Genomic DNA, 14,933 nt, shown 5'->3' on the forward strand with positions numbered 1-14,933 from the left:
GGTTAGGGTTAGGGTCAGTGTTAGGGTTAGGATTAGGGTGAGGTTGATGTTTCAGGTGAGTTTGAGTGTTCAGGTGAGGATGAGGGTTAGAGTCTGGGTGAGGGTTAGGTTTCGGCTGAGTGTTAAGGGGTTGGTGAGGGTTAGGGTTAAGGTTAGCGTTAGGTTTAGGGTGAGGGTTACGTTGAGGGTTAAGGTTAGGGTGAGTGTTAGGGTTAGGGTGATGTTTCAGTTGAGGTTGAGTTTTAGGTTGTGGGTGAGAGTTAGGGTTAGGGTGAGGATTAGGGTTAGGGTTAGGGTTATGGTGAGTTTAAGGGATAGGGTGAGATTTACTGTGAGGTTGAGTGTTATGGTTAGTTTTAGGGTGAGGGTGAGGCTTAGGGTTAGGGTTAGGTTTAGGGTGACACTTAGGGTTACGGTGAGGTTGAGGGTGAAAGTTAGGGTTATGGTTAGGGTTAGAGTTAGGGTGAGGGTGAGTGTAGGGTTAGAATTTGGATTAGGGATATGGATAGAATTAGGGTGAGGGTGAGGTTTAGGGTTAGGATTAGAGTTAGGGTGAGAGTGAGGGTGAGGTTCAGTGTTAGGATTAGGGTTAGGGTTAGGTTTAGGGTGAGTGTTAGGGTTAGGTTTAGGGTTAGGGTTAGGTTTAGGGTGAGTGTTATGTTTAGGGTTAGGGTGAGGTTGAGGGTTCGGGTGAGTGTGATTGTTTGGGTGAGAGTGAGTGTTAGAGTGTGGGTGAGGGTTAGGTTTCGGCTGAGTGTTAGGTTGATGGTGAGGATTAGGGTTAGATTTAGCGTTATGGTTTGGGAGAGAGTTACGCTGAGGGTTAGTGTTAGGGTGAGGTTAGTATTAGTGTTAGTGTTAGTGTTAGGGTTAGGGTGAGGTTTAGGATTAGGGTGATATTTAGGGTGATGGTGAGGGTTAGTGTGAGGGTGATGGTTAGGGTTAGGGTTAGGGTGAGGGTTAGGTTTAGTATTAGGGTTAGGATAAGGGTTAGGGTGAGTGTAAGGGTGAGGGTGAGGTTTCGGGTGAGGTTTAGTTTTGGGTTTTGGGTGAGAGTTAGGGTTAGGGAGAGCATTAGGGTTAGGTTTATTGTTAGGGTTAGGGTGAGTTTAACTGATAGGGTGAGGTTTAGGGTGAGGGTGAGGGTTACGGTTAGCATTAGGGTTGGGGTGAGGGTTAGGGTTAGGTGCCCGTTAAGGTGAGGTTTAGGGTTTGGGTGAGAGTGAGGGTGAGGGTTAGGGTTAGGGTTAGGGTTAGAGTTAGGGTGTGGGTCAGACTGAGGGTGAGAATTTGGATTAGGGTTAGGGATAGAATTAGGGTGAGGGTGAGGGTTAAGATTAGAGTTAGGGTGAGAGTGAGGGTTCAGTGTTAGGATTAGGGTTTGGGATAGGGTTAGGATGAGGATACGGGTAAGTGTTAGGGTTAGGTTTAGGGTTACTGTGAGTATAAGGGTTAGGGTGAGGGTTAGGGAGAGTTTGAGGTTTAGGGTTATTGTGTGGGTTAGGGTTAGGGTTAAGGTAAGGGTTAGGGTTAGGATGAGATTTAGGGTGAGGGTTAGGTTTAGGGTTAGGGTTAGAGTGAGGGTTGGGGTGAGGGTTAGGGTTAGGTTTAGGATAAGGATGAGGGTGAGTGTTAGTGTTAGGGTTAGGGTGAGGGTTAAGGTTAGGATGAAGGCTAGGGTGAGGGTGTTGGTTAGGGTGAGGGTGAGTGTGAGGGTGACTGTTTCGGTTAGGTAAGTTTTAGGGTTAGGGTTATGATGAGGATTAGGGTGAGGGTGAGGTTTAGGTTGAGGGTTAGGTTGAGGTTGAGGGTTAGGGTAAGTTATATGGTGAGTTTTGGGGTTAGGGTGTTGTTTAGTGTGAAGGTGTGGTTTAGTTTGAGTTTTAGGGTTAGGGTTAGGGTTATTGTATGGTTTAGGGTTTGGGTTAAGGTGAGGGGAGGGGAGGGTTAGCGTTTTGGTTAGTGTGATGCTGGGGGTGAGGGGTAGGTTTAGGATTAGGGTTGGGTTAGGCTGAGGGCTAGGGTGAGGTTGAGGGTGAGGGTGAGGGTGAGGGTTTCTGTTAGGTAAGGGTTATGGTTTTTGTCAGGGTGAGGATTAGGTTGAGGGTGAGGGTTAGGGTTGGGGTGAGTGTTAGGGTTACCGTTTTGGTGAGGGTTAGGGTTAGGGTGAGGTTTAGGGTGAGAGTGAGTGTTAGGGTGAGCGTTAGTGTTCGGGTGAGGTTGAGCATTAGGGTGTGGATGAGGGTTAGGTTTAGGGAGAGGTTTAGGGTGTGGGTGAGGATTAGGTTAACTGTGAGGGTGAGGGTTAGATTTAGGGTGAGAATTAGGGTTAGGGTTAAGGTTAGGGTGAGGTTTAGGGTGAGGTTAGGGTTAGGGTTAGGGTGAGGGTTAGGATTAGTTTGAGGTATAGGGTTAGGGTTAGGTTGAGTGTAAGGGCCAGCGTGAGGGATAGGGTGAGGGTAAGGGTTAGGGTGAGAGTTAGGGTGAGGGTAAGGTTTAGGGTTAGCCTTAGGTTTAGGGTGAGGGTAAAATTGAGGGTTAGGGTTTGGGTTAGATTTAGGGTTATTGTGAGGGTTAGGGTGAGGGTTAGGGTTAGGTTTAGGCTGAGGGTGAGGGTGATGTTTAGGTTGTGGGTGAGGGTTAGATTTTGGCTAAGTGTTATGGTGATGATGAGGGTTAGGGTGAGGGTGAGCGTTAGGTTTATGGTTAGTGTTAGGGTGAGATTTACTGTTAGGATTAGTGTTAGGGTGTGGCTTACGGTGAGGGTTAGAATTACAGATAGGGTCAGGTTTAGGGTTAGTGTGAGGGGTAGGGTTAGAGTTATGGTTAGGGTTAGTGTTAGGATAAGGGTGAGGGTGAGGTTTAGGTTGAGGGTGAGGGTGAGTGTTAGGTTTAGTGTTAGGGTAAGGGTGATGTTTACGGTGAGAGTTAGGTTTAGGGTGAGTGTTAGGTTCAGGGTTAGGGTGAGGGTTAGGTTTAGGGTGTTATTTAGGGTGAGGGTGAATATTAGGGTGAGGGTGATGGTTACTGTTAGGGTTAGGGTTAAGGTTAGGGTGAGGGATAGGTATAGGTTTAGGGTTAGGGTTAGGGTTAAGGTGATTGTAAGATTTCGGTTGATGTTTCGGGTGACCTTGAGTGTTAGGGTTTGGGTGAGGGTTAGCGTTAGTGTGCATATTAGGGTTAGGTTTAGGGTCAGGGTTTTAGTGAGTTTATGGGTTAGGGTGAGGTTTATGGTGAGGGTTAGGGTTAGGATTAGCGAGAGGGATAGGGTGAGGGTTAGGGTAAAGGTTTGGGTTAGGGTTAGGGTGAGGGTTAGGGTGAGGGTTAGGGTTATGATGAGGGTTATATTTAGGGTTAAGGTGAGGGTTAGGGTGAGAGTACTTCTAAGGGTGAAGGTGAGGGTCAGGGTGAGGGTGAGGTTAAGGGTGAGTTTTAAGGTGACGGTGAGGTTGAGGGTGACGGTGAGGGTTAGGTTTAGGGTTAGGGTTAGGGTGAGGGTGAGGGTTAGGGTTAGGATTGGGGTTAGGGTTAGGTTTAGGCTGAGAGTTAGGGTGAGGGTGAGGTTTAGGGTGCGGTTGAGGGTGATGGTGAATGTTAGGGTTAGGATTATTTTTAGGGTGAATTTTAGGGTTAGGGTTAGGTTTAGGGTGTGGGTGAGGTTTAGGTTTCGGCTGAGTGTTAGGGTGACGGTGAGGATTAGGGTGAGTGTGAGGGTTAGGGTTATGGTTAGGGTTAGGGTCAGGTTTAGGTTTAGGGTGAGTGTGAAGATGAGTATTAGGTTTAGGATTAGTCTTAGGTGTTTGGTAAGGCTTAGGATGAGTGTGAGCATGAGGGTCATATTTAAGATTAGGGTGAGGTTTAAGGTTAGGGTTAGGGTTAGGTTGAGGGTGAGGGTGAGGGTTAGGTTGTGGGTGATGTTGAGGGTGACGATGAAGGTGAGAGTTATTTTTAGGGTAAGGTTTAGGGTTATATTTAGGGTAAGAGTGAGTGTGAGGGTGAGGGATAGGGTGAGGGTGATGGTGAGGTTGAGAGTGAGGGTGAGGGTTAGGGTTTGGGTTAGGGTTAGTGTTAGGGTTAGGGTTAAGGTTAGGGTGAGGGTTAGGGTTAGGGTTAGGGTTAGGATGACAGTTAGGCTGAAGGTTAGGTTTAGGGTTAGGGTGAGGGTGAGGGTTAGGATTAGGATTTGCCTTAGGTTTAGGTTGAGGTTTAGGGTTAGAGTCAGGGTTTGTTTAGGGTTAGGTTTAGAGTTAGGGTGAGGGTGAGGGTGAGGGTTAGGGTTTGGATTAGGGTTAGTGTTAGGGTTAGGCTGAGGGTGAGGTTGAGGGTGAGTGTGAGGTTTAGGGTTAAGGTGAGGGTTAGATTAGGTTTAGGGTTAAGGGTTAGGTGAGGGTTAGGTTTAGGATTAAGTTTTATATGAGGATTAAGTTGAGGGTTAGGGTTAGGGTTCGTGGGAGGGTAAAGGTTAGGGTGAGGGTTAGGGTGAGTGTGATGGTTAGGGTTAGGCCTTAGGGTTAGGATGAGGGTTAGGGTGAGGGTTAGTGTTAGGTTTTGGGTTAGGTTTAGTGTGAGGGTAAGTGTTAGGTTGATTTTTAGAATGAGAGTTAGTATTACTGTTAGGGTTAGGGATAGGGTGAAGGTTAGGGTGAGGATCAGGTTTAGGGCGAGCTTTACGGTGACAGTGAGAGTTAGCGTGAAGGAGAGGGTTAGGGTTAGTGTGAGGGTGAGGGTTAAGTTTAGGGTGAGGGCTAGTGTGAGGGAGAGGTTTAGGGTGAGGGTGTGGGGTAGGGGTAGGTTTAGGGTTAGTGTTAGGTTTAGGCTGAGGGTTCGTGTTAGTGTGAGGGTGAGGGCTAGTTTTAGCATTAGGGTTAGGTTTAGGTATAGGGTTAGGGTGAGGGCGAGCGTGAGATTGAGGTTGAGGTTAGGGTTATGGTTAGAGTTAGGCTGAGGGTGGGGATGAGGGTGATGGTGAGGGTGAGGGTTAGGGTTATTTTTAGGGTGAGGGCTAGGATGAGGGTGAGGGTTAGGGTGAGGTTGAGGTTGAAGATGACGGTTAGGGTTAGGGTGAGGATTAGGTTTAGGGTTAGGGTTAGGGTGAGGGTTAGGATTAGGATGATGTTTAGGGTGAAGGTGAGAGTTAGGGTGAGGGTGAGTGTGAGGATTAGGGTGTAGGTGATGGTTAGGTTTAGGGTGAGGGTTAGGGTGACGGTGAGTTTTAGTGTGAAGGTGAGAGTTAGGGTTAGGTTTAGGGTGAGGTTGAGGGTTAAGGTTAGGGTGAGGGGTTAAGTGAGGGGTAGGGTAAGGGTTAGGGTGAGATTTAGGTTTAATGTGAGGGTTAGGGTTAGGCTTAAGTTTAGTGTGAGGGTAAGGTTTAGTATGGGGGTGAGGGTTAGAATTAGTTTAAGGGTGAGGGTTAGGGTTCGGGTGAGGTTTAGGGTAGGGTTAGGTTCAGGGTGAGGGTTCGGGTGAGGGTGAGTTTTAGGGTGTGGATGATGGTTAGGGTTAGGGTGAGGGTTATGGTGATGTTGAGGGTTAGGATGAGGGAGAGGTTTAGGGTTACAGTGAGCATTAGGGTGAGGGTTACGGTTAGGTTTAGTGTGCGGATTAGGTTTAGGGTAAGGGTTAGGGTGAGGGTAAGGGTTAGGGTGACGGTTAGGTTGAGAGTGAGGGTTAGGGTTAGCGTTAGGGTTAGGGTGAGGTTTAGGGTGAGGGATAAGTTGAGGGTTAGGGTTAGTATGAGGGTGAGGGTTAGAATCAGTTTTAGGGAGAGCGGTAGGGTGAGGGTTAGGGTTAGGGTTAGTGTGAGGATTAGGGTTAGGGTTAGGGTTATGTTGAGGGTAAAGGTTGGGGTGAGGTTTAGGTTAGGTTGAGGGTTGTGGTTAGTGTTAGGTTTAGGCTGAGGGTTAGTGTGAGTGGTAGTTTTATGGGGAGGGTTAAGGTTAGTGTGAGGGTAGGGAAAGGGTGAGGGTGAGTGTGAGGGTGAGGGTGAGGGTTTTGTTTAGGTTAGGGTTAGGGTTAGGGTTATTCTGAGGATAAGGGTGAGGGTGAGGGTTAGTTTAAGGTTTAGGATTAGGGTGAGTTTTAGGGTTAGGTTTAGGGTGATGGTTATGGTTAGGGTGATGTTTAGGGGGAGAGGGAGCATTAGAGTGAGGGTGCGGGTTTGGTTGAGGGTGAGGGTTAGGGTTAGGATTAAGGTGAAGGTTAGGATTAGGGTTAGGGTTAGGGTGAGGTTTCGTGTGAGGGGTAGGGTTCGGGTTAGCGTGAGGGTTAGGGTTAGTGTGAGGATTAGGGTTAGGTTTATGGTTAGTGTGAGGATAAGGGTTAGGGTGAGGGTTAGGTTGAGGCTGACGGTTAGGGTTAGCGTTAGTGTTAGGGTGAGCGTTAGGGTGAGTTTTAGGGTTAGGGTGAGTGTTAGGGTTAGGGATAGGGTTAGAGTTAGGGTGAGGGTGAGAGTAAAGGTGAGGGTTAGGTGTAGGGTTAATGTCGCGACCACCTCGACCAGCAAGGAAGACACGACCTGGGATTCTTATTAATGCGGTTTATTCAGGACCTTGTTACAAGCTTCTCTCCTGCTTCTCTCCTGCCTGCTTCTTCCCGCTTCTCTCCGCCCCCTTCACCCGCGCTCCGGCTATAAGCCTCCTGGATGGCCAATCCCTAAGCGCCACGTGGCATATACCGATAGGGTTGCAAACACGGAAGCAAACTAGGAGCCAAGTCATAACCATATAAGGAGTTGTTTTTACAGAGAGCACTCGTCACCGGGAAGATGGAAAGTGGGAGCCAGTGCCATCTTACCAAGGAGTTACAATGTTGCTGTTGTGGCCGCTCCTTACGGCCGCGCCGTCTTTGGTCGCGGCTCCCGCAGCTCTCCACAGCTCCCCTTTTTTTGTTTTATTAAGCAAAGGTAAGAGTAGAGGTTGGGCCTCTGTCTAAAACATTAATGAGAGGACCTTGCACTGGTCTTCGCCTGAGGGGCGCCTTCCCCAGTGATGACCAGGCCCGTCCGATGCCTTTTTGCAGAGGTGGGATCTTGGGCATCAACCCACTTGCAACCCAACATGCTCTTCTTGGGCTCACACCAGGGAGTGATTCCCAAGTGCAGTGCGTTTGCCTCGCACCCTGTGCTATTCTTTAATGTGGCAAGCCACGCGTAGGGGGACTATCCGGCCTCAATGGCAGTGAAGGCCTGGACCACCGCAGCCATACTCCTGCCCTGCAAGCTCCTAATCCGGCATATGCACCACAGGCACAGCAAGATCACCAATGCCAGGATACCAATAAGGGAGCCCATTCCCGCCCACTCCTTCAAATGATCCACAGCTGTCAAAATCGAGGAGGAAACATCTTGTAACAGGGCATCATCCATCCAGGTAGAGTTTATCGCAACAATGGCCGATCGTAGCTGCAACATCAATTGTTCGAATTCCCCCGTCCAGTTGCCTAAAAGATAACTTGACAGTTGTTTAGACAAATTTGCTGCTTGGGTAGAGTTATAATACTGAATAGCAGTAATACAAAGCCCTTCATATTTTTGAACACATCCCAGCTGAGCCAACTGTCACAGGATATCAACCTGCTCCTGCACAATGTCAACCCTTTGATATAACAGCATCAGTCCTCCTTTTAATTGTGCATTGGCCGCTTGTTGTAAATCCATAGCTCTAGCTGTAGTAGCCGACAAGTTATTTAAAGTCTGAGCCGTCTGCACATTATGTGACATGGCAACAGCGGCAGCCGTCGCACCCGCAGCAGCCACAGCTATAGCAGTTACAATGGCCGCAGTGATGCCAAAATCTCTCTTATGCCTAAACAAGGTTACAGCTTGAGAAGCATCTACTGGCGCAGGCACCCAACGTGGGATCCGTGCAACTATAGCTAACGGATACTGAGAACTCCAGCAGGTAGCATAATAGCAGTTTTCATTAGTGCAAGAACATACATCATCTGAGCATACAGAGGTGTTGTTAATTACCAAAAACAACAAAAGGGGAAACCACACACACGGGTATAGGCTGATAGCTAAATACCGTATAATTCTTACTAAAATGACAATTGGCACCCACAGTACGGGCAGTACTAGTCAAATTGCAAGTCATGTTTGCTATAAAAAAGTGACCTCCTTGCAGCATAACTATAGGTTCGGCCTGCAAGCAACTTCCATTAAGACCACATAACAGCCAATTATTAAAGGGATTAATTCCAGCCCAGAATTGTACACTAGCATTGGACAAAACACTAGGGGAGAATGAAAAACGCTCAGACTCATCAGCCCAAACAGCGCGTTGTGATTGGCAACCTGTCCAAGGCCAAGCCTCCCCCATACGGTCAGGCTAGCAAAAAGGGGCCCATTTAGGTTGCTTTACAATCCACAGGTCAGTACTTAACTTTAAGCTTTCATAATATCTGCCTAAGACAGTACTAACAAATCCAGTAGCATTTGCCCAAACCTCAGTTGATCCCGGATTCCCATACCAATATCTAAAATAAGCGGCCGGGGAACGAGTCAAGGCCATGCAACTACCATTAAGGGTCACATCACTTAAGCAAAAGCATAGCGTGCCCATCAAGCTAATATTTCTAGCTTCACCTATCCCTGCTATTTGTTTATCTTCTGGGGAAAAGGGAAGGTTAAGAGTCTTATTTGTAGTGAAAAATCTAGGGAAAAGAGAGGCGTCATGTCTCACGGGCATGGGCCTCGGGAATGCAGACAGTATCCCCCATCTCGCTACCGTCTAGCCCGGTTGGATCATCAGGAGCTGTATGATCAGCAACGCAATCTTTTGTTTCTTCCGTGTTCCATTCATCTTGGACTCGCCGCACAAGTCGTTCGGGCACCCACACTGGATCCGAACGATTCTGAGGAAAAAACACAAACAGATCCTCGTGCCCATACCAGCACGGGGTTAGGCCCGTTCCAGAGGCCCGTGAGCACATCCTTCCACAAAGCCGATCCTAAGGCCGAAGGAGTGGAACAGTTATGCCTATTCGCCGCTGAGCGACCAGCGTTATCCAAATTCAAAAAATTTAGGGTGAAAAGTGTCATGGCTATTCTTTGTCTTGCTGTAGCCATCAGGGGTCCAGCTCCCCCTTTTTGTTTTATTAACATTTTCTTGATAGTACGATGAGTTCTTTCCACAATTCCTTGTCCTTGAGGGTTACAGGGCAGTCCATGCACCAGAGTAACACCCATTTGAGTGCAAAAGGAAACAAAGCACTGCCCAGTATAGGCCAGACCATTATCAGTTTTTAGCTGTTTTGGCATTCCCCAGGCCGCCCAGGCTTCCAGGCAGTGAGATATTACATCAGTAGCCTTTTCCCCTGACAGGGGGGTGGCAAGTATAACACCCGAAAAGGTGTCAACAGAAACATGTAGATATTTTAAGCGGCCAAATTCTGGTACATGAGTTACATCCATTTGCCATACTTGTAAGGGTCTTAAACCACGTGGATTAACTCCAAACGTAGGGGGCTTATGGTAAATAATACATCGGGGACACTCCTTTACCACTTGACGTGCATCCGCTCTAGAAAGGGAAAAGCGGCTTTGTAAAGTCCTGGCGTTTACATGAAATTTGGCATGAAAATCTTTTACTAAGTCAACAGAAGAAGCATGGAGCGCCCATTCAGCACGAGTGTGTGCATCAGCCAGGGCATTACCCTTTGTCAGTGGTCCTGGGAGGCCCGTATGTGCTCCGAATATGCATTGGAAAAAACGGTTCCTTGGGTTGCCATATAAGGGATTGTAGCAAGATAAAAGGAGCTAGAACAGAACTGGTAGCCTTTATTGTACCAACCGCTTCCAATATCTTTAAAGCATTTATTACATAGGCTGAATCTGATATTAAATTAAAGGCACAGGGGAAAGCTTTAAATACTTCAATTACAATCATCAACTCAACAATCTGTGGGTTACCAGGGACAAATTGATGCTGCACGGGGTCTTGGTTACCTGCGACATATACCCCGCATCCCGTTTTGGAACCATCCGTAAAAATATTTATAGCCCCTCCAATAGGCTTTTGGGCAGTTACCTTTGGAAAAATCACTGGATGTTCCTTTACAAATCTCAGTAGGGGGTCTTTGGGCAAATGATTATCAATATCTCCTGGAAACATGCATCTCAAAATGGACCAATTGTCAGTAGTGGCACATAAAGTCTGAACTTGGTAGGCATTGTAGGGAACAATGATGGAGTGCGGATAAATTCCAAAAAATTGTAAACTCTGTTGAACTCCTTGCAGAGCTAAGCCCGCCACTGCCTCAGGGTAATACTCCAGCACCTTTTGGGGGAAACATGAGAGTGTAACCACATCAATGGCCCCTCTTGCCAAAGTACCCCAGTTGGTTGGATCTCAGTGGGAAGAATGCATAAATCAAAGAGTTGGCCATCTTGTAGCCTGTTTAAACAGGCGGCACTTAAAGCCTCCTCCACCCTTTTGAGAGCAAATCGGCTGCTCTCAGTCAGGTCTCGTGGGGAGTTTAAATCTATATCTCCTTTTAACATATCAAAAAGGGTTTTAATTCATAATTTGGCAATTTCAAATACCCCCTTATCCAATTAATATCCCCCAACAATTTTTGAAAATCATTTAAAGTCTTTAAGTTATCTTTTCTCAGGTTCAATTTTTGGGGCATGATCGACCTGGGATGTATCTTAGCTCCCAGGTACTCCACCACACTGCCTGTTTGTATTTTTTCTGGTGCTGGATAAAGACCCTGTTCCCTTAAGGCAAAAACCAATTCTGCATAGGCCTTTTGTAACCCAGCTTCTTCCTTATGAGCTATCAAAATGTCATCCATATAATGGACCACCCTGAGTTCAGGATGCCGTTCTTTAACAGGAGCTATAGCCCTGCCGACAAACAGCTGACACATAGTGGGGCTGTTGGCCATACCCTGAGGCAGCACTTCCCACTCATATCTTTGGTCAGGTTCTTCATGGTTACAGGAGGGCACAGTAAAGGCAAAACGCTCACAATCCGCATAATGCAAGGGGATAGAAAACAAACAATCTTTTATATCTATTACCATAATAGGCCAATGGTCAGGGAGGGCGGAAAGCAAAGGTAACCCTCCTTGTACAGGGCCCATAATTTGCACTTGTGCCTTTATGGCACGCAAATCATGAAGTAATCGCCATTTACCCGACTTCTTTTTTATCACAAATATTGGAGTATTCCATGGTGAAACTGAGGGTCTCACATGGCCCAGGGCTACTTGTTCTTCTACCAGTTTATGAGCGGCTAAAAGCCACTGAGCTACCCATACCGGTTCCTCCGTCTTCCAGGTAATGGGAACTTGATTCTCAGCGGCCCCTATGAAAAACCCAGCCCATGTCTATCAAGTTTTTGGTGGACATCAATAGGCTCTTTACAGCCTTGCAAGTTTTTTCCCAGTCCATGCCCTGGGCAGTAGCCCATTTGTAACATCATTTCCTTTGAGGTAGGAGAATATTCATTACTAAGGCAAAACCCCATCTCTTTGAGTAAATCTCGACCCCACAGGGAGACAGGCAATTCTAAAACATAAGGCTGGATGTTTCCAGAGTGTCCCTCTCCATCCTTCCAGTTGAGGGGTCTTGCACTTATGTCAGGGGCTTTGGCATAGCCCAACCCTCTCAGGGTTTGTTCTGAGGCCTGTAATGTTCTGAGGCCACCCTCTCGGCCAATCCTTTTTGGCAATAATGCTATGATCGGCCCCTGTGTCTAACAGTCCTATAATCCTTTTTCCTTCAATCTCCAGCTTAAGCGTGAGTCTCTGGTCTAAATCCAGGGCTAGGTACACTGACTCAATTCCGGAGGAGCCAAAACCCTTTTTACCTCTCTCAGACTGTATGGCAGGAAATTTTTCATGTAGGCTAGGCAGGAGTAACAATTGGGCAATTCTGTCTCCAGGGGAAATTGCTACAATATCTTTTGGAGCTTCTACCATGATTTTAACTATACCTGTATAATCTGGGTCAATAACTGCTGGGTGAATTTTAAGCCCTCTAAGAGTAATGGAAGACCGGCCAAGTAGTAACCGCACTGTGCCCCGTTCTAGAGGACCTTGAAAATCTGACTCTATTAACTGAACGCCCATTTGCGGGGTTAGTACGAGTCTGGTGCTGGTGCAGAGTTCCAGTCCCGCCGAGCCTGTAGTGGCTCTCCGCGGTTCTTGGGATGCCTCAGGGTAGGCCATCCTTCTTGGGAAATTTCCTCGTTTGGGCTGTCCATTGCCCCATACATTTGCGGGCCCTGGGGACAGGGGCCCCTGTGCCCGTTTTTTGGCTGCATGATGGGTCCCAAGGCCTGGCCGTTAACATCTTTGAGCGATCTACATTCATTGGCCCATTGCTTTCCTTTATTACATCTGGGGCACAGCCCTGGCTGCTTACCCGTTGTAACTCCTCCAGCCATTCCGGTTCCTTTTCTCTCTGGGCAATCTCTCTTAAAATGACCAGCCTTACCACACTTAAAACATACTCCAGATGTCACTCCAGAGCCCCCCCCCCCCCCCGCCTATTTGAATACTGGAGTACTGCGGCAGCAAGGCCTGCATTAGTTAGAGGTCCTCCCAGCTCCCTGCACACTTTCATCCATGCCTCCAACCCTCTATTTTTATACGGGGTAATGGTGGCTTTGCATTCTTTGGTGCTTTGCTCATAGACTAATTGTTTTATAAGAGGCATAGCCATGTCAGGATTCCCAAAAATTCTGCCTGCTGCTTCCACCATTCTGGCCACAAAATCTGAAAAAGGCTCGGTAGCCCCCTGCAGGATCTTGGTGAGATTGCCGCTAACTTCCCCCTTATTTGGTAGTGATTTCCATGCCTTAATGCAAATATCATTTATCTGTTGATATACTTCAGGGGGATATCCTATCTGAGCATTAGCAAAGCGTCCTTATCCTAGGAGCATGTCTCTGTCCCAAGCCTGACGTCCGTTCGCTTGATTGATGGCTGCCTGTTTATTACAAAATTCCAGTAAAAATGCCCTCCAATCCAAATATTGGCCTGGACTCAAACATGTCCGTGCTAGGCTTGCCCAATCAGAGGGGGTCATGCAATATCTGTTTATAGCTTCCACTTGAGCTACAGTAAAAGAGGCTGTAAGCCCATCCGTCCGAACAGATTCAGCCAGGGACTTAATTACTTTAAATTCTAGAGGCTCATGGAATCTCTGTTGATTATTGTCTTGAAAAACTGGGAAGGCGAGTTCTGCTCGAGCAGTTCGCCAAGTGTCGGGCAAAATGTGTGCCCATTGGCTCCATGTTGATATGGAGGAGGAGCTAAAGGGGTCTTACCGGAAGTTCTTTCTATGTCCTCATTAAGTGCAGGTTGGCTTAGCTTACGTTCCCCTTGTTTTATACGGCTCCTTTTCATCTGTTGAAGAAGTGCTCTCATTTCTTCCTCCTCTAACTCGCTGGAACTCCCTCTTTCCGATTTTAGCTCAGACAGATCTGGGTATAGTCGCACCCTTTTGCCCTGTTCACTGTGTCCCTTTTCACTGATCGCCTTCTCTGACCTCTTCTCCTGTAACTTCTCCTGTGCTGACTGTCCATTTTCTATAATCTCACAGCAGCTCTGATCCTCCAGGCAGCCACTAATCAATTTCCAAATGGGGCGGACTCCTGCTTTAATGTGCCCTGTTCATAGGCAAAGTCCAAATATCTGCCTGATTTTTCCCATGAGGCTATTGTAAGGCTCCCGGACACTATGAACCAAGGAGCTACAATGTTGCATTCTTCAAGGAACCTCTGTAAAGTACCCTTCTTTAACTTCAGTCCTTTTGAGCATAGTAGCTCTTCCAGGGCCAGAAAAATTGGATGTGACATCGCGGTGCCCATCATAGGTATTAAAATTTTTATTTTTTGTTACTTTCACTTTAGGCCTGTATTTTATTTCTTCCCGGGTTTCTGCTCTCTCTTTTATCTACAGAGAAGAGCCCCGTATTATGCCTGGTTTAATCGCGGATTCCCACTTCACCTGAGAACTTACCCCCCCTCTTGTTGCAGATTCTCCCTTTTCCTGGGAATTTACCGGTGCACCACCCTGACCGCAGAGAGTTCTGAATTCCCCGTACGGGCCGCCAGCTGTCGCGACCACCTCGACCAGCAAGGAAGACTCCACCCGGGATTCTTCTCAATGCAGTTTATTCAGGACCTTGTTACAAGCTTCTCTCCTGCTTCTCTCCTGCCTGCTTCTTCCCACTTCTCTCCGCTCCCCCACCCCCCCCCCCCCCCCCCGCGCTCCGGTTATAAGCCTCCTGGATGGCCAATCCCGAAGCACCACGTGGCATATACCAATAGGTTCACAAACACGGAAGCAAACCAGGAGCAAAGTCATAGTTTTACAGAGAGCACTCGTCACCGGGAAGATGGAAGGTGAAGCCAGCGCCATCTTACCAAGGAGCTACAATGTTGCTTTTGTGGCCGCGCCTTACGGGCACGCCATCTTTGGTCACGGCTTCCGCAGCTCTCCACAGCTTAGGGTTAGGGTTAGGGTTAGTATGAGGATTAGGGTTAGGCTTACGGTTAGGGTTATAGTGAGCTTTAGAGTTAGAGTGAGGTTTAGGGTGAGGGTGAGGTTGAAGGTTGAAGCAATAGGGTAAGGGTGAGGATTAGGGCAAGGGTTAGGATTGGGGATAGGGTGAGGGTGAGGGTTAGGTTTAGGATTAGCGTTAGGGTTAGAGTTTTGGTGAGGCTGAGGGTGAGGGTTAGGTTTAGGATTAGATTTACAGTTCTTGTTAGGGTTAGGGTTAGGGTTAATTTGAGAGTGGGCGTGAGAGTTAGCATTAGAGTTATGGTTAGGATTAGGGTGAGGGAGGGGGTGAGGGTTAGGTTTAACATTAGGGTTAGGGTTTGTGTTAGGCTGAGGGTGAGGGTGAGGGTGAGGGTTAGGGTTAGGATGAGGGTTAGGGTTAGGGTTAGGATGAGAGTTAGGGTGAGGGGTAGGGT

The sequence above is a fragment of the Dipodomys merriami genome, unplaced genomic scaffold (genome assembly GCF_024711535.1).
Source record: "Dipodomys merriami isolate MVZ:Mamm:240054 unplaced genomic scaffold, mDipMer1.0.p SCAF_23, whole genome shotgun sequence".
Classification (NCBI taxonomy): Eukaryota; Metazoa; Chordata; class Mammalia; order Rodentia; family Heteromyidae; genus Dipodomys; species Dipodomys merriami.